The sequence below is a fragment of the Bombyx mori genome, chromosome 9, assembly GCF_030269925.1.
Source record: "Bombyx mori chromosome 9, ASM3026992v2".
Lineage (NCBI taxonomy): Eukaryota > Metazoa > Arthropoda > Insecta > Lepidoptera > Bombycidae > Bombyx > Bombyx mori.
In genome coordinates, this window is record NC_085115.1 from 14,433,815 (window position 1) to 14,461,254 (window position 27,440).

The 27,440-nt window shown below is 38.2% G+C and overlaps 1 protein-coding gene across 7 annotated transcripts in view; it reads right to left on the reverse strand.

The window, feature by feature from the left end:
* Positions 1–22,121, reverse strand: part of LOC101739610 (uncharacterized) — a 56,455-nt gene extending 34,334 nt beyond the window's left edge. For 4 of the 7 annotated variants that reach the window (XM_038012877.2, XM_038012876.2, XM_038012879.2 and 1 more), the window contains exon 1: positions 21,890–22,121. The gene's annotated coding sequence lies outside the window, so the exon portion shown is untranslated. Of the gene's footprint in view, positions 1–21,443; positions 21,549–21,889 lie in introns of all 7 variants that reach the window. The other 3 variants (XM_062670264.1, XM_062670263.1, XM_062670265.1) reach the window with 1 other exon arrangement.
* Between the last annotated feature and the right edge of the window lie 5,319 nt (positions 22,122–27,440).

Here is a 27,440-nt window from a genome sequence, read left to right on the forward strand (position 1 = left end):
ACGTCGCTAAAGCACGCGCGTACCAAGCACTCTCTAAGGCATAGTGCTCTCTCGCTGCTTATTAGCTTATTAGCCTATACTCCGGATACAGATATAATAATATTATGGTTTTTAGCGATTTGCAGCTGTGGTAAATAGATGCTTAAGCTATTATTATTTCCTTAAAAATATTTTGGTTTAAATGCTAGTTTCGAAGAAGACTGCGCTAAATAAATATATAAATATAGTCGCAATGAGCCCCGGTATAATAAATGTGATGAGAAAAAATATCCGGATATAGCCAGTTGACAGGCTGATATTTTATAGTCAATGATCACTGACCTTCTTGCGTTACGTCGACTGCCTACCGTAGCCCTGATAAAAAATAGAATAGATAGAATACAGAATAGAATTGAAACTCCACTCAGAGCTGATTTGGCTTGAGAAATGATAGTTAATACCGCTATTTCATAGCACGTAGGCTTCGTAGCTAATAAAAAAACATGAGTTCATTGATATTCTCTGCTATCTACTTTGAAAAATAATACAATACTTTGACACAAAAGAAAACTGACATTAGCAAAATTAAATGAGGATCGTAGAAGTAGTCAAAGGTAATTAAATATGCATTATAAAGTTATAGTGATGAGGACCTTAAAATGACTTTCTGTTTATTCTATTGTGTTAACCTAAGCTTTTGGTGTTCCGTGAAATTAATAACTAAAAAACTACCGGTCAAATCTTGATGAAATTGAAATGATACCAAATGAAAAACTCCATCTTTCAAATGAAAGTCAATCAAATCGGTTTACCTACAAAAAAGCACGCAATAAATAGTCGAATTGTGAACGTACTCTTTTTTAATTTGGTTTAAAAAAAGTGCTCGGCTTATTGAATAGTAAAAATACTTCGAATCTTGTTACTAAGGAAGAGTATAATTTAATAAAGGTTGGATTTCCAAATCGGCAATAGACTTTCATTCCACCGATAGGATATTATGTCAGCCCTATCTTATATTTATTCGTAGGCCCTATCAATGAAAAAGCTTTACTTAAGTCACGGAACAAAATGGAAACACACAGTCCCTTAAACTGTTAACTAACGCTATCAAAGTGCAGTCTGATAATATGCTAAAGATACGAATAAGTAATAGAAATATTCCTAGTACTACTAGTATGAATAGTCCTAGTACTTACTTATATTATTACTATGACCTGTTTTTGACGGACTCTTTATGTGATTGCAAAATATACTAACACACATTTCGGTGCTGTTGCAAGCGCCATCATAATTTGCATGTCAAGATGTTTTAATTTCAGTGTTATTACACAAAAATTAACTAGAAACATTCCATCCACAGTATTCAGTCTACCTATGATATTGGCACTGGGAACATTACTGCAATTTCAGGAGCTCAATAATATTAAAGACTGTAGAAAAAACCCTTACAAACATGTACATACACAGAACTACGAAAGCTTAAAACAATTTTAACTATTCCGCTTGTTGTCATATACCATTTTATATATCTCTGAAATGATTGCTTAACGAAGCCACTTATTTCTAGTAAGTATACCTTCATATTCATTAAAAGTTTTAATGGATACTGATATGCTCCTAATAAGTTAATCAATTTCGCTTAAGCGAAAACGCAACAAGTTCTAACCGTATTTCAGGCCGTGTTTTTATAAAATCTTTCAAATACTATAGAGTTTGAACTTTATGATTGGGAGCATATGTGCTGATCTCGATTGAAACTGAAGCCTGTTGCAGACCAAATCACACTGAACTTTAAAAAAATATTGTCGTTACATAGACGATTCATATTTTATTTCGTTTAGTTGGTTGGATAGGTACCAGTTCTAGTGTCAGCAGTTGCTGAGCCTTTAAAGCCATTTTGTTTGCTTAGATGGGTGGACAAGCTGACAGCCCACCTGGTGTTAAATAGTTACCGTAACTCATAGGCATCTACAGCATAAATTCCGCCACTACCTTGAGACATGAGTTCTAAGGTCTCAGTTACCGGAGCACATAAGCATCTAAAACGTAAACTCTATCACCTATCATGGAACATGAGCTTTAAAAACTCAGTTTTTACAATAAAACGGCGGCCCTACCCGCAAACCAAAACGCATTGCTGCTTTACGGCAGAAATGGGCGGGGCGGTGATACCTACCGGCGCGGACTCACAAAAGGTCCTACCGCCAGTAATTACGCAAATTATAATTTTTCGGCTTTGATTTTTATTACACGATGTTATTCCTTCGCCGTGGAAGTCAATCGTGCACATTTTGATAAGTACGTATTTCATTAGAAAAATTGACACCCGCCTGGGATTTGAACACTGGTGCATCGCTCAATACGAATGCACCGGACGTCTTATCCTTTAGGCCACGACGACTTCAATACTTTCATGATTACTTCAATTCGACTGTCATATTTAATGAAAATATTTGCGAGGTCTTTTTTCAGTATGGTAATCTTCTACTAGTCATAAACCATTCTGCTTATATATCTACTTGGAAGTATGTACATTTCACATAGAATAAATCTGACAATTGTCAAATAGGATAGCTATGTGACTAGTGGATTTATTAATGATGCTTTTGGTTTTAACTAATTTTCAATAAGACTCACATACTTAATAAAATTTCTAAAAACACATTATTAATTATATTCTGATCTCCCCCTATATTGTTATTTCATTATTAATTTAACATTTCTAAATCAAATAATAAAATTGTCGAGTAACAACAAAGAACAAACATTCGAAACAAAATCTAGCTGTACATAAATTACAACATGAAAACAAAATTTATGAAAACACCACTCAAAAAATATTAACATTTAAGTTTAAATTACAATGGCGGTCTTCGAATATTTTTCGGTGGCAGCACGAATGTTTACGCCGAAAACGTCAAGCGAAAAAGACCTCAATGCTTTGATTGGTACGGACGAGTTTTCTATTGTTGTGAGAGCACGCATGCGTGTTCCCTATACCGCAGTGCGCGGCGCCTTCGAGACCAAAGCGTGCGGGTTTGTATTACGAAAAACGAATGACGATTGCACAAACGTTTGGGCCAAAGTTGGTGCCGGAGGGGTGAATCATAGTTTGGTATTGTGCGGAACTTATTATGTAAAATTCTTATTTAATTCAGATTATGATGAGCTTCTTTGTAGGATTTTTTAAAAAAAAGATCACTTTAGACATACAGGAGGTTTCGGTTTAAAAAATTTAAAAAATAAAAATTTCTAGTAACGAAAAGTATTTAATTAGAAATAGTTCAGACCTTAATAAAAAGAACCAGAATTGTAAAAAGCTCCAATCAAAATAACAAGCCTCTAAAATCAATTACTAAACAGACACACGATAAGTAGTTAATTGTATTCTTCAGACTCTCAAGAGGTTATATTGTCAATGAAGTTACTACCCACAAAATCAAAACAATTGTGTTACTCTTAAGACTCGACAACTGGACAACGAAAGCTAAAATCGATTAGTAAAATCTCTCAAGGGACAAACCGGATAACAAGTTCTGGATGTGTGTTCAATGGCTGAATGAGTATTGTGCTTGGATTTTGTTAATAAAGTCAGTGCATCTTTCAATATCAGGTCAGTTACTAGAGGTGAATGACATGAGTGACGCTTAACAAAACGTTTCGCGCATTGAATGTTACAAAATAAAATAGTCATTTTTTTTTTTTTTTTTAATGAAGGCATTATGTAATGTAATGAGTAATTATATAAAGTTTTTGTAACGAGAATTGAACAATCAAACAATTGGAGATAACTGAACATATCGCAATAACGAAGGAACTAAACTTAATTATTGAATTAATTTATTTTATTCAAGGTTAAAAAATACCAAATTTAAAACAAAATTCACATAACAGGAGCAACTAAAACAAACATAGCTCTAATTATTTAATTGAGTCACGCTGTATTTTTTAATACGTTGGTTAAAATAGGTTCATGATAATTATTAAAAAATTATGACCTCTATTAGCATAATTCTGAATATAAACAAATTGTTTTAAACAAATCAAACCAAGAAAACTGGCAGTAACTGGATGCGTAGATTGGCGGTAACTGGATTTTTTATTTATTGCTTAGATGGGTGGACGAGCTCACAGCCCACCTGGTGTTAAGTGGTTACTGAAGCCCATAGACATCTACGACGTAAATGTGCCACCCACCTTCAGATATAAGTTCTAAGGTCTCAATTATAGTTACAACTGCTGCCCCACCCTTCAAACCGAAACGCATGACTGCTTCACGGCAGAAACAGGCGAGGTGGTGGTACCTACCCGCGCGGACTCACAAGAGGTCCTACCACCAGTCTTTACGCAAATTAAAATTTGCGGGTTTGACTTTTATTACACGATGTTATTCCTTCACCGTGGAAGTCAATCGTAAACATTTGTCGAGTACGTATTTCATTACAAAAATTGGTACCCGCCTGCGGGATTCGAACACCGGTGCATCGCTCAACACGAATGCACCGGACGTCTTATCTCTTAATCCACGACGACTTCAAATGGATGCATATACTGGAAGAGTAGAACCGAAGATTGGGTTCAGTGGCGAGCTTTGTGGGTGGCCTATGTCCAACAGTGGACTTCTGCAGGCTGATGATGAAACCAAAAAATGCTTGAATTTGTTTAACATAATGCCGCCACGTTCTCAGGAGCGAAGTCGCTTCGTAGAGGCCATTTAATCTGCCACGGGTGCTCAGAATAGGAATTGTGTAATCAATCTAAAGATAAAACTTACATGTCTGTTTACTGTAATGACAATTTGGCGACATCGGCACCTACGACGGGGTCATAGTTTCTCGCACAGTTTACTGGAACCATTTATTCTGTCATCTATCTAATGACTGGGCGCTTAGTCGGCTGCTGAGTGAACTTACCCTAACAGTTAAGAGACTACTTAACCCTGATTTCGTTGTAATAAAGCCACCAGAACAATAAGAAATCAGATGTCAATAAAAATGTAGGGGTGCGTAACAGCATAGTTAAGCACAGATTTTCTTACAATCTCAGATAGGTATTTACTTGCTTATTCTTCAAACGATCTTTATTTTGTATATTTTAATTAGGTATTTTTTTAAAGGCAACTCTACTTACTACTCACTTATTTTATTTTTTATTGCCTTTGTAGGTATACGAGCATACGGCCCCCCTGATGGTAAGTGGTCACCGTCGCTCATGGACGTCAGCAATGCCAGGGGCAGAGCCAAGCCGCTGCGTACCAAACCCAGACGGTTTTATGATCGCAGCTTTAAGATGAATAGTAAAAATATAGTTCTGACGATTTAATTAAAAGATGAAGCTACTGTAAATCTTAGATTAGAGGCTACGCAAAATGACCCCCACAATGTTTTGCATAACAAACAATTTGTCCCGCAATAAAACTGGGTCAAAGCGCTCGTCATAGACTCTTGCATGTTATGGTAACTGTCCTTGCTTAAAATATTTCAATGTGATATCATAGTTGTTTGTTAGCTGAATAATCACTATAACAATTATCTACATTAATGCACCAAGGCTTTAATAGCGTGTTCACTGCACTACATACAGGGACTCTTCTTTGGGAGTAACAGCAAAGGAAAGATTTTCACCCAGCGAGTGAAATACCTCGGTAGACCCATGGTCCAAACATCATTGTTCGAAAATTATCTATATCGTCGTTGTCAAACCAAAATCTGCTATGTGCACTTTTTGAGATTTTTACTTTTGGACCTATTCGTATAGCTCACAGCCCTATCTACCGTTTAAAAAAGCTGTTACGTGTCTATAGCTTTAATATTTATCTATAGCTTTCATTTGATATGGTTCTTAAAAATTCACCTTCGTATAAAATTTTATACGAAAATATTTTTACTCGTTAATTCAAAATAGAGTTTTTGCACATAGCAGATTTTGGTTTGACAGCGACGATGTGCAAACTTATCTTGAAAATTACGTCAGCGAAAATCAGACATCTGTCAAATAACTTATGTTCTGTGACTGCTACCTACTACACTTGAATTCCCAAATCTTCGAATCCTCACCAGTTTATGAGTCAAAACGTTTCCCAAAATGAAACTTTAATTTGGTTCGTGCTTTTTATACTAAGGCCCTAAAACCTCTGAAGCATTATTTATTAAGCCAAGGTCAGACTTTGACTGAACCCCATTGACGTATTGATTCTCAATGCCTTTCATTATTTACGACTCGGAGACTTTCCAAAGTATTTTTTTTTTTTTTTTTTTTTTATTGCCTTTGTAGGCAGACGGGCATGCGGCCCACCTGATGGTGAGTGGTTACCGTCGCCCATGGACTTCAGCAATGCCAGGGGCAGAGCCAAGCCGCTGCCTACCGCAGCGGCTTAAGTATATAGTAATATTATAAGTAGGTAGTGTCGTATTTTCGGATAACTCACATTTAATTAGCGTATTTCGTCGAACTGTCTCTACAGCGGTCTGGCACGCTACAAATTGCTTTAAGGTTAAAAGCACAGGAGCTTACAAAACTGCAAACGTAATGTCTTTAATGGTAGACGACTTGGAAACACTTGATTTATGAAAAATATTATTTAGTTTTTACTTGACATATCCTATGACTTGTCCCCTATGACATGTCATAGGACATTTCTTTAAACATGTCCCCTATGACATGTCCTTCTTTAAAAGAGGCTTGTAGAGAGTATTAAGCGGTAGGCAGCGGCCTGGCTCTGTCCCTGACATTGCTGAAGTCCATGGGCAACGGTAACCACTCAACCATCAGATGGGCCGTATGCTCGTCTGCCTACAAGGGCAATAAAAAAAAAAGTTTTTACTTGTTCGAAATAACAGCAAATTAGGCATAACTGTAGGAACTAGATTAAATCAATTATTAACTGGAAAACTTGGCTTAAGTTGTCTTCTATTTATTTTTATTTTAAGTATTTCCACTTTACCTTCTGGTTTGATATTCACGGACACACTGTTCAGTACACACGTTGCGCATTTTTAATGCTATTTTACCATACTAGTGATAAATACTACCACTACATACTACAGTCAACCTGATCTGAAGCGATGTTAAGGATCAAGCGCAAATTTTTTTCCTACCTATTCTGATAGTCTTGAGAGACTATTTCAGCTTCTTCTTGACGTGAAGGTGAGCTCTCGGGGCTCAAATCGGAAGTATTGCTAACACTGGCCCTAGCAAGAGCAGTGCTTCGCAGAATCTACCACCGGATGGGAAACGCGACCCACTGAGAAGATCCGGCGAGAAACTCAGTGGGCTGTCTGTGGGTTAATTCGCTCGTCGAGCTCTTTTTCGCAAGCGACGGATTCGACGAGAACGGTGACCGGTGCTTGAGGTACCTAAAAACACCGTTAGTGGACCGGGAAGTTCTCATAATACTTATACTAGTACAAGGATATGCCAAGTAACATAATTTTAATGGACCAGTCTGGGCCAATTGGCACAGTGTTGATGTTTATATGACTTAAAGTTGGCACTTTGGCGATAGTTTTATTTAATCGAAAAAAAAAAATGTATTTCAAATATTTCATTAAAAGTATCCCGATTAAATTGCTTTGGTAAAACTTAAAAATATTACCGTTTGCTAAGTAGGCTTGCCGTGATTGTAAAGTACGGGCTGCATCACGATGCTCAACATTGAGCAATCATCAGAGGGGGACTTTCTTCCAGTCTTCATTTTGTAGGGTTGGATATCTTTTTACTCTAAATGGAACGCTATTCCCTCGAAATCATAGATTATCTTTATCTCTAACTAGCTGACCCAGCAGACTTCGTAGTGCCTCAATCGAGAAATAAAAGACCTAAGCTCTTGTATAAAATAAACTTAAAACAAACAAAAGGAATCCGTCCGACGGGGGATACATTAAAGGAAAAACAAAATTGTTATTTTCATTTCATTCCGAGCATTTTCATATTATGTATCTACCTTTTAAACCTTCTCTAGACTTCCACAAACAATTCAACACCAAAATTAGCCAAATCGATCCAACCGTTCTCGAGTTTTAGCGAGACTAACGTACAGCAATTCATTTTTATATATCTCTAAAATAGTTTTTGGCTTGTATGAGATACAATAATATCGTAGTAATAGCTCATACGAATATTCACTGACAGTTAGTTAATTGTACACTAAGCATATCGAGAATTTTATCACGAGAGATTAAACAGCTCTTTTCCACTTTAGGATTATTTTAAACTTCCCACTGTATGTTTGAATGCTAGTTTTGTTCGGGATATTCGAATATCATGGTTGTATAGCATAATATTACATTTTTATTGTTCGAATTAAACACTGTTGAGATATTTTAAAATGAAAGCCTTTAGTCATGCTACAAAACTTACACTATGATAAGTAATTCTGACATTTACCATGAGTCATTAACATCGTTAACTATTATGAACTGTTTCAGTCGTTCTGTGCCGCGTACTGAATGGTACGGTGGTCTTATTATAAATTATTGCAAATTAAAATTGAAATGAAATATGTAGATAGCAAAATAATATTATTATTCTTTTGTTTTTCTTGCTTATATCCATCTGATGTTAAGTGGTTACTGGAGTCCATAGACATCTACAACGTAAATGCGTCACCCACCTTGAGATATAAGTCATCTTACTAGGGCTGAACAGGCGGAAACCCATTCCGACAGGAGCCCTCTTCTTCGATATAGCGAAGGCGTTCGACAAAGTCTGGCACAACGGTTTGATATACAAACTGTATAACATGAGAGTGCCAGACAGACTCGTGCTCATCATACGAGACTACTTATCGAACCGTTCGTTCCGATATCGAGTCGAGGGAACGCGTTCCCGGCCCCGTCACGTCACAGCCGGAGTCCCGCAAGGCTCCGCCCTCTCCCCGTTACTATTTAGTTTGTATATCAATGATATACCCCGGTCTCCGGAGACCCATCTGGCGCTCTTCGCCGATGACACCGCCATCTACTACTCGTGTAGGAAGAAGGCGTTGCTTCATCGACGACTTCAGACCGCAGCTACCACCATGGGACAGTGGTTCCGGAAGTGGCGCATCGACATCAACCCCACGAAAAGCACAGCGGTGCTCTTCAAAAGGGGTCGCCCTCCGAACACCACGCTGAGCATCCCTCTCCCGACTAGGCGCGTCAACACCTCCGCCCCCGCCGTTCGCCCAATCACGATGTTCGACCAGCCCATACCGTGGGCCCCGAAGGTCAAATACTTAGGCGTCACCCTCGACAGTAGGATGACATTCCGCCCCCACATTAAGACGGTACGCGACCGTGCCGCCTTCATTCTAGGACGTCTCTACCCGATGATATGTAGGCGAAGTAAAATGTCCCTTAGAAATAAGGTGACACTCTACAAAACTTGCATACGCCCCGTCATGACCTATGCAAGTGTAGTGTTCGCTCACGCGGCCCGCATACACTTAAAATCCTTCCAAATCATTCAATCCCGTTTTTGCAGGATAGCCGTCGGAGCCCCGTGGTTCGTCAGGAACGTCGACCTCCATGACGACCTGGACTTAGAGTCCATCAGTAAGTATCTGCAGTCGGCGTCCATGCGCCACTTCGATAAAGCGGCACGACACGAGAATCCTCTCATCGTGGCCGCCGGTAACTACATTCCCGATCCTGCGGACAGAATGGAAAGCAGTCGACGTCGCCCAAAACACGTCATCTCGGATCCTCCCGATCCACTAACGGTGCTTTTAGGTACTTCAAGCACCGGTCACCGTTCTCGTCGAACCCGACGCTTGCGTCGAAGGGCTCGATGAGTAAATTAACTCTCAGACACAGCCCACTGAGTTTCTCGCCGGATCTTCTCAGTGGGTCGCGTTTCCGATCCGGTGGTAGATTCTGCGAAGCACGGCTCTTGCTAGGGTTCGTGTTAGCAACATCGTCAGGTTTGAGCCCCGTGAGCTCACCTACTAAAGTTAGGGTTACGCTGACATAGCCTCTCAAGGCTTAAGTAGGAAAAGCTTAGGTAGGAAAAAAAAAAAAAAAAAAAGATATAAGTTCTATGGTCTTACAACGGCTGCCCCATCCTTCAAACCGGAACGCATTACTGCTTCACGGCAGAAATAGGCGGGGTGGTGGTACCTACTTGTGCGGACTCCCAAGTTACGCAAATTATAATTTTGCAGGTTTGATTTTTATTACACGATGTTATTCCCTCACCGTGGAAGTCAAGTTAGCAGTAGAATTATTAGAATATTATATACTACTCGTACTTTTTCAGAATTTTCCGATGTGAAAACCTTTGTCTGAAACAGGTCTCTTTTAGCGATAAAACCGTTCATTGTATAAATTATATCTGCTTAATGAATTATTTTCAACGGGTATTATGTATTTATTAGGTATTTAACGTGCAATAAAGTATATTCTCCCTCTCTCTCGCTCTCTCTGCCTCGCTCTCTTACTGCGTCTCTCTTCTGACCTATCTGTGGCGGTAGCTATCATACATCATACAACGCAAGATATTTGAAAAATGCCTTAATCTCGCTTACGACATTTTCAAGATAAAGCGCATATAATAATATACAAGTTCCGAACAACAACATTCGGACCGTCGGTCTACCGAGCAAATATCACCCGCTCGGTGGAAAATCTCTCTTTGTGGTTTAAGCCCACGACATATCCTTCTCTCTCTCTCTCTTACTTCATTCTCTTCCTATCTAACTTTCTCTCTCTAAAATGGAGTTAACCATTGCCCCAATATTGTAGACGTTTTGTTGTACACTTAATGGTCATACTAACTCGTGTGGTCCTAGCTGTCGGAATAACGTGACTGTCACCACCTATTCTGACACATGGAGTTAAAGTCTCAACTATAACGTCTGCCCTACCCTTAAAACTTTACAAACAAAACTCCACCAACTTCAGAAACAAACTGAACCCGTGTGAAATAACAATGTTATTCCAGAAAGACCTTTTGCGAAAACAGTCTATGAATTATTAAGAGATTAATCCAACAAAACTTGTGATCTAGTGAAAGGGTTTTATGTACCTTCTTTCGCAGACTTAAAGTGAAGGCTTCTGGCATTGTAAATGCGAGCTGCTAAGTTAGTGTTAAGTACTTTACCAGAGCCCATAGATATCTCTTTCTTTTTCTTTTTTTTGCTTAGATGGGTGGACGAGCTCACAGCCCACCCGGTGTTAAGTGGTTACTGGAGCCCATGGATATCTACAACGTAAATGCGCATCAACCTTAAGATATAAGTTCTAAGGTAGTCAGTATAGTTACAACGGCTGCCCCACCCTTCAAACCGAAACGCATTACTGCTTCACGGCAGAAATAGGCAGAGCAGTGGTACCTACCCGTGCGGACTCACAAAAAGTCCTACCACCAGTAAAGAATAAATCAATCTCACCGTAAATACCGCTCCTCACCTTGAGACTTGAGGTCTATGTTCCAATAGTACAGTAATTAGGCAGTGGTAAGTAGTAGTAATCTTAAAAAATCCCCCAGGGACTCTGCTAGTGGATTGCTAACTTTTTAGATGGGCGGAGCATCACGGTGGTTCTGGACGGTGACTACTCCGATACTATAAATATTAACACTGGCGTTCTACAAGGTTCGGTGCTCTCTCCCACGCTTTTCATCCTGTATATCAATGACATGGTATCTATTGATGGCATGCATTGCATTGCATTGCAGATGACAGCACGAGGGATGCGCAATATATCGGCCATCAGAGCTTTTCTTGGAGTGTGGTGCAAGAGAGACGATCTAAACTTGTGTCTGAAGTGGAGAGCTCTCTGGGGCGAGTCGTGAATTGAACTTAGTTCAATTAAGCCCGTTGAAGACCCAAGTTCGCTGCGAAGAAAGATCGTGGGCCGTATGCTCGTCTGTCTACAAGGGTAATAAAAAAATTGTATCAAGGCAAGTTATAATTTTAGAGGGTATGATTTTACAGGATGCTAATCCTTTATCGGTGAAAAAATTCAAGTATATGAGTTAAGTATTTTTTTTATTACAAAAATTCGTACCTATGTATAGTATACCGGATTTGAACACAGAAATAGTTTCATTTCTCAATACAAGTACGTCGGGTGTCTTGTCATTTAATTAAGCAAAAAACTTAATTACAAGAAAGAGGATAATCAGTAATTTTTAATCCCAGACGATCGAAGTTCGTTTCATTAAGAACTATTTATTGTTTCTTTATTGCGTTAGATGGATGTCAAATTTGCAATTCGTCTGGTGTAAATTTACTACCGGGCATAGAGATCAGAATGGTAATACCAGCCACTTCGAAATACGAGGTTAATGACTGAATTGTATTATATAATGCCTATTCTAACCTAACCTACATATGAAGTCTCAAATAGGATGTATGTACTTGATTTGGGTGCAGTTAATTGATTATGAATTCATAGATATACTTAACCAGCGCGAATAGATTCGTGCAGCAGAGTGATTATTGATCTAGGGTCTCAAATACGTCCTGCAGTGATTAGGAATACTTTGATTTATTGGTCCCAATCAATATCACAACTGAATGAAGCCGCCCACTTTAAGATATGAGGTCAAAATTTCAAATGTATTGTACTCTTGTTGACCCACACTTAAAATTGGAATACATCACTGCTTCATGGTAGAAATAGGCAGAATATTTGTAGCTTCCGATGCGGGCCCCCAATACCAACTATCACCAGTACACAAACAAGGATTGGGCATACACAACGCTATTGAAATATGTAATAATCACGATAAAGTATTAGTGACCAATAAAAATAAAACATATTTTTTTAACACCAAAACCAAAAATAGTCTAACTTTAAATGTCTCTCTGTATTTTTGTTGCAACTCTAACGGATTACTTATTATCCGATAAAACTTTCAATGGACGTTTACGGTCGAGATGCTACGTGACTAGACCAAAGTTTATGAAAGCGAAGTGCCCTAAGCTCTATTTTTAATGTTCGAGTCGAGAAAAATTCGAAAGCTTTTTCGAAACGCATGCTTGATACGTTTTAGATCATGTTTTCTTTTCTCCCTATTCACTGGTAGCTTATCTTATAAGCTAATCTTAACTAAGCGCGGGCGGGTAGGTGAGCTTACTGGCTCAACCTGAAAGAATTAGCTAATACTGGCGCTAGCAAGAACAGTGCTTCGCAGAATCTACCATCGGATCGGAATCTCGATCCAGTAAGAAAATCCGCCGAGAAACTCAGTGGACTGTGTCTATGGGTTTTAGATCATGTGGGCTAACTTTAGTATCGTATATCATTCTGCCTATTTCAATGAAATAACTGTGCATTCTTGCCTAGTACAGTATTTTCAATTGAGATTGAAACTCGTATTGAATATTGGGTTTACGTTCTTAAATTTGGGAATAGCATAAACTTGACCTAAGTTAAATAATAACAACAAATTTATGGATTATGCACCTTATGCCGTATTAGCTATTCTTTGTGTAATTTCTTACAATTTCACACACTGATGATTTTGTTTTTAAGCTATTGCATAGATCTTATCGCGGGCCTTGGGCGCGGCTTGAGAGCGGAATCGTGAAATTCTGTAACGGAAAAAACCTTCCACCCCTCATCACGACTACTATGTAGCTCGCGTTCAACACATTCACACGTTGCGCTTGTGTAGTGTTTAAAGTAAGAAGTCTAAACACCCATTTATGTAATATCAAAATAATTGATAGAATTTCGTGGGTAGCACAACCATAGCGCGATTCAGCTTTTGCGTCAAGCGCCATCTAACGGCGACAAACGAAATTGTAAAATAGAAAATTATATCACATTATAATGGGTTGGGCGTTGATAAATAATATTCCATCAAAGTACAACTAAAACCGTATTTGCACTTAGAACACTTAAAACAAACACTTTATAACTCTCAATTCGCTTCTTCCGCTTCGCGTCAGGTGATCCGTTCGCGGTTTCGCTTCGAGTAGTTCCGATTACTAACTGAATACGTGCCATCTTTGCAACGTTTTTATAGTGGAGACGAAATCCCTAGAATCGTCGAGAATATTCCACAAAAGTATTGTGTGTTTCCGCTATATGACAATAGATGGCGGTGTACTTCTCGAGCGTTCTAGGTGCTACTAGATCCTTCAATATTCGTTCGACTATTCGACGATAGATGGCGATACTCTTACCGGCGTAACAATATGTTAATTAACAGCCGCTTTATACTGAGACAATAGTCATTGAATCACAGGCTTCAATAAATACTGTGTAATTTTTCACGTCCGACTTCAGTTTTCAACGGGCAGTTACTCAAATATTTCGCATACCCTATTGTTTACACTAATTTCTGTTACGTGATGTCTTGTTTGTTCAATTAATATTTCACAAGTGAAGCTCTTTCGCATACGTTATTACGTAACAAAAATAGTTTCATATAGTCGACAAAGATGACTAACAATATTACGCGTGTTGATACAAAACAGTAAGCTTTCTCCGATAACTTCTTCGTTTAATATTCAGGAGGCAACTTGGAGCTTTCGGACTTTCTGTGTTGATATCACACGCAGTAAGTTATCAAGCTAATAAAAGTATAGTATAGTAGGTAGGTATATTCGTGTCGATTGCGCACTGAACGACTGTCGTCCAACGACCTCTAAGACGAGATACGCAAATAAGTTACTTAGACGGAATCTCTTCACCTTGCCTTTCCTAGGTTCTGTATCACTGTCCTCACTCTGGCGAGGAAGAGTATCGACGAATGAGTGACCCTAAATTAAACATCCTATGATCCCAATATCTAAGGACTACAATAATAGTTTGTTGAACTTTCACCATTGACAAAGTACCTAGTTGCACATTCATAAGTGGCTTCAAGATAAAGATTTTATTTTTATTTTTTTATTTCTTAGATGTGTGGACAAGCTCACAGCCCACCTGGTGTTAAGTGGTTACTGGAGCCCATAGACATCTACAGCGTAAATGCGCCACACACCTTGAGATATAAGTTCTAAGATCTCAGTATAGTTACAACGGCTGCCCCACCCTTCAAACCGAAACGCATTATTGCTTCCCGGCAGAAATAGACGGGGCGGTGGTGCCTACCCGTGCGGACTCACAAGAGGTCCTACCACCAGTAAAGAAATAATAGGATGTCTATTTTAAGTATAGAAGTAAGGTTCGGGAGATTGACCCATTTGGCAATAACGGCAGAAAATTGGTACCGAGTTACCGGCTTACAATTACTAGGTTGATAGGCATCAAGATACAGATACTCCTCACTGAATCACATTACGAGTTCCAAATATAGCACTTCGATTAAATCTGTAGTGAATTTAATGATGACCGTTACATCAACTTCGAAATAGCAAAGTAACTGATTAAGAAACAATATACGTTCGCCCACATCGCAAACCACACTTACCGATTTAAAGACATTCCACTGTGACTGTAATACGAATAAAAATTGTTTAGGCCATTAACTAGAATCTATATTAGTGTGAAAACTATTAGATAGAAATAACAGATAAGTTTACTCATAAATAATTTACAAATAGTTAATTACAGATAATATAGAATTATAAAATTTGGTGCCTAAATTCAAATTTATCTACATCGTCTACAAAACTGTACGTAAAACGTTTTACTGGTGGCAGGACATCTTATGATTCCACACGGGTAGATACCAACACCCCGCCTATTTCTGCCGTGAAGCAGTAATGCGTTTCGGTTTGAAGGATGGGCCAGTCGTTGTAAGTATACTGAGACCTTAGAACTTATATCTCAAGATGGGTGGCGCATTTACGTTGTAGATGTCTATGGGCTACAGTAACCGCTCAACACCAGGTGGGCTGTGAGCTCCATCAACCAACAAGCCAACCATCTAAGCAATAAATAAAAAATAAAAATAAACAATCGTCTGTCAAATAATTGTATGGTCCACTAAGCAGTCGTTCAATTTTAAAAATAATACTTACACACTATTAGAACCAATAGGGAAAAGGACAGAAATGTGAATATAATGATATCATTCATCAGCTGGACAAGAAAGAAGACCCCAAACAACACTAAAGGACTTAGGCGCGTGATAAAACTACGAAACTGTAAAAAAAGTGAGATGTTTCAGACCAAATAACATGTAACTTTGATTGGATAGATAAATCTTTTTATATTTTATTAAAGTGAAAACTTTTTTAGCCACGTTGAGCACTTTTTGGTGACGTATTAAGTAACATTAGTACCGTGTAAACTTTACAAATAAAATTGAATGGAAGTAAAAGTGATCGTATAATAATATTATTTGTTATTTCAATTGTAAATTGTATTTATAATTTGTCATGATCTCTTACAGCCCGTAATACATATATTTGAATAATAAATAAACTATGAAGAATAAGAAATATCAAATTTTAATACTAAAATTCTAATTTATAAGTTTTCAATTATCTCGGCACTCCATATGACTGCCAATTTTTTATTTTTTTATTACGTTAGAGATTTGGACCCACTAGTATCATAGAGTGGATTTAAACAGAATGAATCGCCACGCACCTAGAGATATGAGGTAAAAGTCATAATTATATATAATAACAGCTGCACCAACCGTCAAATCAATGTGTATGACTGTTCTCCGATAGAAATAGATGGGATTATCCTACTTAACTGAGCGGCTACAATATGCCTCACTACCATTAATTGCCAATTTACGACCACATTACGTTGGCAAGCTCCTCATAGAACGTTACTACCCATTCTCCAGTAGAATTCCCGCCATCTTTTACGCCATCCAGGATAAGAAATGGAGAAATGTTATGCTAAGACAACAAGCACCCAAATTATTTGAAGCCAATTATTTAGATTGGATTTTCTTTTACTTTTAACCGACATTCTTCAAGAAATTTTCAGCAGCTTTAATATTAACTATGAACAATATTAAATGGCAGAAATGAGTAATGTATGATTTATCACTGGTTGTAGGACCTTTTGGGAGTCTGCACGGGTAGGTACCACCACCCCGCCTATTTCCGCCGGATGGCAGGATTATCTAGAACAATTTCTAAGAACATTTCTCATAGAACCTACCTTACAAAACACAGTGAGAACCGAACTCCCTCTGTAAGCCCAGAAGTTCCAAACGTTCCGTGAGAATGGTACTATCGACAAGTCGATACGTAACCCAATTTGTCACATACAGCAAAAGATTTTCCAAACAATATCAGAGCTATAATCAAAGCTAAAATATTCAACAAGGATCAATACATCTACATTCAGAAAACTCCCAACGAGTAATGGCATTGAGAGCATCTCATGTATTGTGACTGAATACAAAAATCCATGAATACGAAATTGGACCATCTTTTTCCTAAAAAGACTGTAAATCTAAAATCGCGAAGAAGTGATTTTATGACTTGTAAAAACAAACCCTTTTGTGAAAAGATCTTGCAGCGTGAAGCAATCCCTTCTTTTAGAAACACTTGACTTAATTCAACAATAAATTCAGAGAATTTGTAAAGGTATTCCTGTGGGAAGCTAACAGATAAATGAAATAGAATCTGTAATTTAATCGTCCCCATTGACAATAGCTTTACGTACATTCAAAGCTTCATTTTGACTATCGTAAATAAATCTATTTACATGTTACTAAAATCTAAATGTCTACATGTTACATGATCTAAATGTTACTAAAAAGTAAAAAAAATAATGATTCTTTTTTACATCGGCTCGCATTTTAGTATTGTTAATACGGTAGGGTATTTTTTATTAATTTTTAGGCAGTCATTTATTTAACCGTAATAATTGTACAGCTGAGTCTGGATTCGTTCGAGATATTATCCGTTGACGATTTATATCGACTTAATCTGATAACAATAAAACAAAAACAGTAAACTTTCAATTTAGTGAGGTCAACAAACCTTAAGCACCAAGTGTCGCGACCGTATTACATTTCCTATTTGCCTGTGTCCCTGAAAAAACAAGCTAACTCTATTTACGTGAAACGCAATTTATTTCTTTCCAACGGTCAGGACGAATATAAAAAAAAAGTTCAGTTCTTTTGAATATTGCATAGAGAAACGATGTTTTAAATTTTAAACACGTTTTGGACATTTTTCTGAATCTTTAGAGGTTAGAAGGAAGCCACTTTCTAAATCAATTTACTTCGCAACGGAAGGTACCAATGAGCAATGGGCCAATTACCTTTTTTCAATTTTCTTTGTTTGAAAAACCAGTTCAAGGACTAAGCTAACTCAGCTTCCTTCCTGGTATATGCCAGATGTGTCACTTTTATAACTGAAAAGATAGTTTTTTGAGTTTGTTTTCAGAGCATTTTTCCGACGCATATTGTAACTTCAATAAACCCACATTTACTATTATAACTTAACGTTATGATATAACATCTTCAAACAAGACACGATAATCTCATTTTACAGGAAGCAACGCGATGTGGCATTCCCTCAGGCACTAGCAATATTCATGACGTGTAGTGTACAATAATTTTCTAGTAGGTAGGTTGCAGTTACCTTGTATTTATTGAGGTAACTAGCTGACCCGGCACACTTTGTAGTGCCCCAATCGATAAATAAAAGACCTCAACTTTTGTATAAAATAAACTTAAAACAAACAAAAGGAATCCGTCCGACGGGGGACACATCAAATGGAAAACAATATTGTAATTTTTATTGAATTCCTAGCACTTTCATATTTATTTACCTTTTAATCCTTCTCTAGACTTCCACAAATCATTCAAGACCAAAATTAGCCAAATCGGTAGAGCCGTTCTCGAGTTTTAGCGAGACTAACGAACAGCAATTTATTTTTATATATATAGATAAAACCCATGAAGACACAGGCAACGGTACTCAATAAGATAAATTGATGGTACTTTGCAACCTCGTTCCTTGAAGCCTAAGCTATAGGCTAATCCTATGTGTATCTGAAATCAAACGGTCTGAGAACTTGGCAAATTGCCAAATAGCGAAACGTGGCAAGTACGAACCTCCGCAAATGGAATGAATTCATTTATTTTTTTCGCTTAGAATTTAGTCGTTACATAGGCCTATTGTTTTTTTTTTACGTGTATGCTTTCGTCTACCTTCAGGCATAAAGTTGATGTTTTTGTTAAATTGGAATAAACTTACAATTGCTTTCCTCTCCTCCTCCTCGCACTGTTTCCTCACTGCTGAGGGTCGCGACCATCTTTTTTTTTTTCTTTATTGCTTAGATGGGTGGACGAGCTCACAGCCCACCTGGTGTTAAGTGGTTACTGGAGCCCATAGATATCTACAACGTAAATGCGCTACCCACCAAAACTTCCACCCACCACCCATCTTGTTTAGACAGGATTTTATTTTTTATATTATCTTTTCAGCGTTTCCGATCATTGGTCACGTGAAGGTCTTTGTGGAACAGGGTCGTGGTGGACTAGTGTGGTGCGGATTTGATCGAAGCACTTTGTCGGGAAACGCCCGCGCGGTCTCTATCCCTCGATCTTTCCTGTCATTTATAGTCTCTCTAAGTTATCAGGTGTTTTCCGAGTAATATGACCGAAGTGTCCGGGTGCGTCGCAAAGTCATGTCTTGATTTCCATCAGTCATGAATTAAGTGTACAGCGGTTATCCTATCGCTAGCAATTGTGAATGCTGCCCAGTAAATAAACAGAATGTTTTTGCCGATAATCTTTGGTGCCCTCTTCTCTCTCAATTAGGGACCACAACAAATTTCTAAGTTTTTCATCTGTACTCTTACATTACTCACATTGCCTCTAAATAGTTATTTCGTAACTGGTTACTGGTTACTAGTGGTAGGACCTCTTGTGAGTCCGCGCGGGTAGGTACCACTGCCTTACCTATTTCTGCCGTGAAGCAGTAAAGAGTTTCGGTCTGAAGGGTAGGGCAGCCGTTGTAGCTATACTGAGATCTTAGAACTTATACCTCAAGGTGGGTTTACGTTGTAGATGTCTATGGGCTACAGTAACCACTAAACACCAGGTGGACTGTGAGCTCGTCCACCCATCTAAGCAATAAATAAAAAACCTTGACTTCACTCAGCATAATAATAGTTCAATGATCTAAGTTACAAGAAATCGCCTTCGTCAGACATTGCTTGATCTTTGACAGCCGAAATGAAAAGCACGGAATCAAACTCAACTTACGCCGTGTCTTAAGAAATTCAAACAGATTTTTCTACTTTAGTTCGCATTTAATAAAATTTTAATAAAATATCTGACTGTTCTAGTGGATACTAGTCCCAAGGATCGCTAGATAACAAGAGCGAACTAAAACTATGAATACCAATAACGGAGATTCCTCGAGGTGATCATAACGTATCGATCGAGTTGGGGTCAGGGATGTTTCGAGATAGCTTCTTAAAATATAGGTCTAACGATAGATCGCAATATTAATTGTTCTTCTTCATTACTGCTTGTACTATCCACTTCATGATTTTCTCCAGGCGTCTTATTCTTTAAAATTACTTTAGATACATTCTTAAGAGTACCTGCCACCTGCTAATATTTACGAAAATAACCAAATAAGTTCGATTTTGTTTATTGTATAGGTTGTATTGTTTTATTGTATAGGACAATCTCACGACCCACCTGGTGTTATGTGATGACCGAAACCCATAGAAATCAAAAACGTAAATGCCGCCACCCACCTTGAGACATGAGTTCTGAGGTCTTAGTTTTTAAAGTAGAACGGCTGTCGCACCCTTCAGGCTGAAACGCATTACTGCTTCACAGCAGATATAGGCAGGATGGTGATACCTACCCGTGCGGGCTCACGAGACGCCCAATGATAAGTAAAAGCTTTCTCAATTTTATACTTGAAGTTAATTCAATAGGATACTTTCAAAATAAGACTATTTTAATAGATCATTTCTATGTTACAATGCATATTTTTTTTAAATAGCCTAATACAATCCTGCGTTTATTAAACAATAAATAATAATTCAAAAAAACTAACAAAATACTAACTAAAATAAAATAATTTATTCTTACACTATTTTTTATTTTATTAAAATTTATTTTCTGTTTTTTAGTTGGATTTCATTTTTTTCAATATTTTTTTTCCAATTTTTAGTTGGATTTCATTTTTTTTAATTTTTTTTTCCAATATTTTTTTCAATATTGAATTGTCATCGGTCCTTAATAAGTATACCAAATTTCGAGTTAATCCGACGTTTTGAAGGGGGTCAAAATCATGTTCAAAGATTCTGTTACAAACACATACGTCTGTAGCTAATAAAAAGCGTATTAAAAACATATTTTAATTAAATAAAAAATGATCAAATAAAATCAACTATAGGCAAATATTTTCATCGTTGGTAGATCTGTGTCAATAACAGCACCGGCGAACACTTTGAAAACTGATTAAACTTTGATAATCTTGGGGGATCATTAACTCTCCAAACATTTCAGAAGAGTTGTCGACGATCCAAAATGAACTCACAAAAAGTTTGATGTTGTGTATTGAATGTTTTAGTAGGTAAGTTGGTTTCCGAATGAATATTGTTGTATTTTTAAATGGCTAAAATACTCACCTTTTTTTTCTCATATATTTTTTTATTGCTCTTGTAGACTAACGAGCATGACTGGTTACCGTCGCCCATGGACTTCAACAATGCAGAGCAGAGCAAAGCCGCTGCCTACCGTATATAATTTCATATATAATTTTACTAAAAAAATATTACTGTCTGTCTAGTTATCAGTATAGCGTGCTATCAGGAGTTGTTACAATGTGTCCACAACTTCATGAAAATATGACCTCGGTCTATTTTTGCGTAAATTTCATTCAGAATTAAATAAAGTCTGATAGGTTAATTATTGTGAAAACATCATACATCCGTATACGCTTCCCAAGAGACAACAGACTTTCCTTTGGATATTATTGTTGTCAACATACCGTACAAGTTAATCACAAGTTGGCTGATGAATTTGAAGACATTGAAATAGTAATATCTATATAGTTTCAAGAAATTTGCCTTACCCAGTCATTTCGGCGTGGAAAGCGGCTCTTTGCACCGGACTAGCCAGGGTTGTGCCTTGCAGAATTGAACCTTATTCCCCTCTGCAACATGTGTCAAACTCCCGCGCCGCGGCCTCCGAATCACGCGTCACGGGAGAAGCGCATTTTCTTTCAAATTAAGACAATGTTCGTTCGCGGAACTTGTTGGGCACGGGCGCGCTCTGCGACTGCTACCGCAGACTACCAGGTCTGGGCGGGATAGAGGTGGGTCGCGGCCGTTGATGAAAGCCTCTATGTATATCGACATCGATACGACGAACATTTTTCTTAAAAGATTTCTTAAAAGAATCCAGCGAGCTTTATAAAAGTTCCAAACGCATTATTCGGAATTTCTGACAGTATTTTACACATCGGTTAATTATCAATTTTAATTGAGTCAGATGTGTAAAAGTGTCTTTTAGTATAAGATTTAAAAAAAAAAAAGTCTACCTATGCTGATAGCCTTGAGAGGCTATTTCAGCTTCTCCTTGACATGTAGTTGAGTTCACGGGGATCAAGCCGGGAGTGTTGCTAGCACTGGCCCTAGCAAGAGCTGTGCTTCGCAGAATCTACCACCAGATCGGAAACGCGACCCACTGAAAACATCCGACGAGAAACTCAGTGGGCTGTGTCTATAGGTTAAGGTTTTTGTAAAGATTCGTTTATTATTTGTGAATGGCAGAATGAGGATAGTTTGAATGTTTCTTTTTCTGGAGGTATGAGTTTGTGTGCGTAACCTAACCGAGCTTATCTCGAACATTACAAAGTAATACGAATTCTTATCTCTTTTGCTTTTTATTCTCGTCAATATTATTAGGTAGTCAAGAAGATACCAGTAATTAATCGCCAGCAATTTATAATGATTTCTAAAATACGATTTCAGTACCAGGTGTTTCATTAACTTGATTTTCGATGTTCCCTAACGAGACGTTTTTTTAATGAACTTTTATTTTATTGAATTTAATTCAACTTAAAGCTTTCCCTACATTTCTATCGACTATATTCCGTCCCTAAGAGCCTCACGCATGCGCAGAACGCGCAGACACCGGGACTACAACATGTCACGTTAATAATACATTTCTATCAGCTCTCCTGCTGGAATCTTTAAGCTTCGTACTTTGATGAGACTTTCGAATGATTAAGATTTTACGAAAGTAAGAGTAATTGAAGCTTCAAGTTCGGAGATTCACTTCTTTTTGTATTTTTTTTTTGCCCCTGGAAGCAGACGAGCATACGGCCCAACTGATGGTGAGTGGTTACCGTTGCCCATGGACTTCAGCAATGCCAGGGGCAGAGCCAAGCCGCTGCCTACCGATGTTCTGGTATTGAATACGGAAAGTAAGAAAGTTGTATATTTGTAGCTCATTTTATCTTATACCTTTAAACGAGCATTTCTTGCAGCAAACGAGCATTGCATATATATATATACGGATAATACGGATATATATACGGAAACGGCTCCAACGATTTTAATAAAATTAATATACAGGGAATTTCGGGGGCGATAAATCGATCTAGCTACGATTTATTTTCAGAGAATGTTGTTTTATTCGTGTTCTCAATAATCAACTTTATCGATAATCAACTTTATGACTCTTCCCGACATCTATTGGCGAATAATAATACTATTTGAAGTATTTCATCATTTTATCAATATCTAATTCGTATTTAAATATAATTTCTAAAAAACACAATTTATCAAAAAAATTAAAAACCGAGCAAAGTCATCGTCATAGTTAGAATTATGAGAGAAACGGTGATAAGTATAGAGGCGGGAGAAGCAGTTATGTGTTTCGGTCTGAAGGGTGGGGCAGCCTTTGTAACTATACTGAGACCTTAGAACTTATATCTTTTTTTTCTTATTTATTGCTTAGATGGGTGGACGAGCTCACAGCCCACCTGATGTTAAGTGGTTACTGGAGCCCATAGACATCTACAATGTAAATGCGCCACCCACCTTGAGATAAGTTCTAAGGTCTCAGTATAGTTACAACGGCTGCCCCACCTTTCAAACCGAAACGCATTACTGGTTCACGGCTGAAATAGGCATGGTGGTGGTACCTACCCGCGCGGACTCACAAGAGGTCCTACCACCAGTACAAAAGTACCACCAGTATATCTCAAGGTGGGTGGCGCATTTACCTTGTAGATGTCTATGGGCTCCAGTAACCACTAAACACCAGGTGGGCTGTGAGCTCGTCCACCCATCTAAGTAAAAAAAAAAGAGGGGGTGCTCTAAGAAATTGTTCAAGACGATCTCTTCATCGTATTTTTTTTATAACATCAAAACAGAGTCCATCCGCACTATGTATTTGGAATCGTTGCGTTCATCGACAGTACATTTCCAGATATCTTTTCTGCAACATACCATCCGGATTTACAAGTCTACGGTGTTTTCCGAGCGCTATGAAATCTCCTTCTTCAAACCAGGCTCGCGGAGAGCTCTCGGCGGTAGGCAGCCAAATGGCTGGGCCCCTAGGATTTTTGACGTCCATGAGCTAGGGAAACCACTCATCGTCAGGCCGTATGGCCGGTCTGCCGACAAAACCGAAATATACCCCTACAATATCCAATTAATTTGGAAGCGTAATAAAATGACAATATTTTACTTTGCAACTCATGTATTTTAAAAATAGCCAAACCAGCTAGATGATAATATATTATAATATCGCGAAGTCGTCTCAGTGTGACTTTTACCTTTAATTGGTCTTATACTGTCGTTATGGGATATTCTCTTTGGAAATGATACTCTAAAATATCCCTTATTTGGTCGTTCATTTGACGAAAGAGCCATGGAACGGGCTATGTTAGGCATTTCTCTACGTGATAGAATGCGCAATATAATGGTGGTAGGACCTCTAGTGAGTCCTCGCGGGTAGGTACCACCACCCTGCCTACTTCTGCCGTGAAGCAGTAATACGTTTCAGCTTGAAGATTGGGGCTGCCGTTGTAACTATACCTTAGAACTTACATCTCATGGTGGTTGGCGCATTTACGTGGTGGATGTGTCTGGGCTCCAGTAACCACTTAACACCGGGAGGGCTGTGAGCTCGTCCACCCATCTAAGTAATAAAAAAAAATCCGCAGAAGAACTGGTTTGACTGACATAGCCAAAGTGATTGCTGGGAAAAAGTGGAAGTGGATCGGCCACATATTCCGTCGCACTCGTCGGTGGGGCACAAAAGTACTGGAGTGGAGACCTCGTACTGGACGTCGTAACGTGGGCAGACTGCCAACGAGGTGGACAGACGACCTGATCAAAGTGGTTGGTAGAGACTGGATGAGAAAGGCAAGAGACCGAAGAGAGTGGGGTGCATTCGAAGAGACCTACACTCAGTATTGGGTGGACACGGGTTGAAGAAGAGATTTGACGAATTTCGTTAAGAACTAACAAAAAGGTTATTCAAGATAAAAATTCCGCATAACAGGAGACTACGTGGTAATAGCGTCAGCGCTTTTAAATCGATCATTCTAGATTTTCAAAGTGAGCTAGTTCAAACATCAAGACACGTGAGAGTTTTCCATAATGCATTTAAGGTCAAACCCATTAAGGTCTGAAATTACATTCGTTTTACATCACAGCCGACTTCGTGGAGCGGACTTTAAAAATCTCGCCAAACAGACGATATCGATTGCCTTTTCTTGGCAGTTATTCAAAGTTATGGTGCTACGGAAAAGTAAACTTAATCAAACAAAGTCGAGAGTGCGTTTTCATTTGTAAATGTTTTATAATTATGAAGATCTCCGCTCGAAGTGATGCTGAGAAGTTTTTATGTTAATTTAAATGTGGGAAATGTTGCATAAGAAATGTTGACATTAAGTACGCTGAAGGTCTTGAATGAGGAGCAAAGCAGATAAATTCTTCCACGTGAACTGTCTTTCATAGATCTCGAATATGTATGTCTAAGCATTATGTACTCGTAATAATTTAGCCCTGCCTTGTAACTTTTAGATAAACAGACAAGTTAACCCATCTGATGCCTATGTCCATGCTAAGCCCATCTGATGCCTATGCCCACGCCAGGCCCATCTGATGGTGGGTGGTCAACATCGCTCGTAGGCATCAATATTGACAAGAGAACAACCAAACCGCTGCATCATCGTCGAGGGGAGCTCATTCCAAACCCGGAGGGTACGTGGCAAAAAAATACCTATTGCGTATCTACCGCTTATTCGGGACTTCGACAATACGGAATACTTCGTGTAGAAAAAATGAAAAAATGAATGGTTTAATTTAGCCCGCACGTGTCCAGCAATGATGCGTTCCTTTTGGAAATGACCCCTCAGATACATTAATGACATGTGCAATTAATACCTCGTGCTCATGTTTCCTCATTGACAGCATTCACGCGTAGGGATGTCTACTTAACACTAAAGGGGACGTATCTTGGCCTGAAATAAAAAAAAAGTTCAGTATTGTGTATCTATGTATGTAAGACATGTATTGCATGTTATGTAAGTGAGTACCTATGAAATATCCGTTTAGTATACAGAAAGTTTTAATTAAAAATAAAATATTCATCCCTCTTAGCAAAGCGCAGTAGTAATATTTCAATGCCCTTCTTGAAGAAGTCAGGTGTATAGGAGCCAAGGTACTCTTCAAAATAATTTTATTGAGCCTCTCGGGTTTTGAATTTTTTCCCTACCAAGAAGTTGTCCAAGACTTGGGAAAAGTAGAAGTTTGTCAGCGGAAGGTCTGGTGAGTGGACAAAAAACTTCCAACCTTAACTTTTGTAACTTAGTAACGGTCTATTGTGCCCTATGAGGTCGAGAGTTATTTTTTATTGCCGTATAGGCAGACGAGTATACGGCCCACCTGATGGTGAGTGGTTACCGCTGCCCATGGACGTCGGCAATGCCAGGGGCAGAGCCAAGCCGCTGCCTACCGCTTAATACTCTCCACAAGCCTCTTTTAAAAAAATGTCCTATGACATGTCATAGGATATGTCAAGTAAAAACTAAATAATAGTTTCCATAAATCAAGTATTTCCAAGTCCTCTACCATTATAAAGGCATTTGCAGTTTTGTAAGCTCCTGTGCTTTTAACCTTAAAGCAATTTGCCAAGCCGCTGCCTACCGTATACCAGCACCTGACAACCAAACAATAACCGGGATTTTTAAGTGTAAGTTTTCATATGAGTTCATTGCCTAGATGCTGATCCGGGGTCTGACAACAAGATGAATACTTACGATTATCAAAAAGAATCCATTTATCATCGCAAAAATAAATCTTAAAATTTTCAACCTTACCTTCACATGACTACAATACTAAGAAAAAACTCAACAGAAAAACCATTAAAATCTCTCGAAATAGATTATCATTACGGGATATTTGAACGAAGTGCACGTGACTGACTTATTTAAAACAAAAGGGAAAAGAAAGCCGCGTATTCTAATCACACCCGGAGGAGGTATCTCCGGCGGAGGGTGCCCTAAATATTCTGTAATATTGCGACCATTCCACCGAGAAACATGATAGCGTGTAAATTATTGAAATGCTTCAAAAAGCTGAATTCTTAACTGTATATTATTA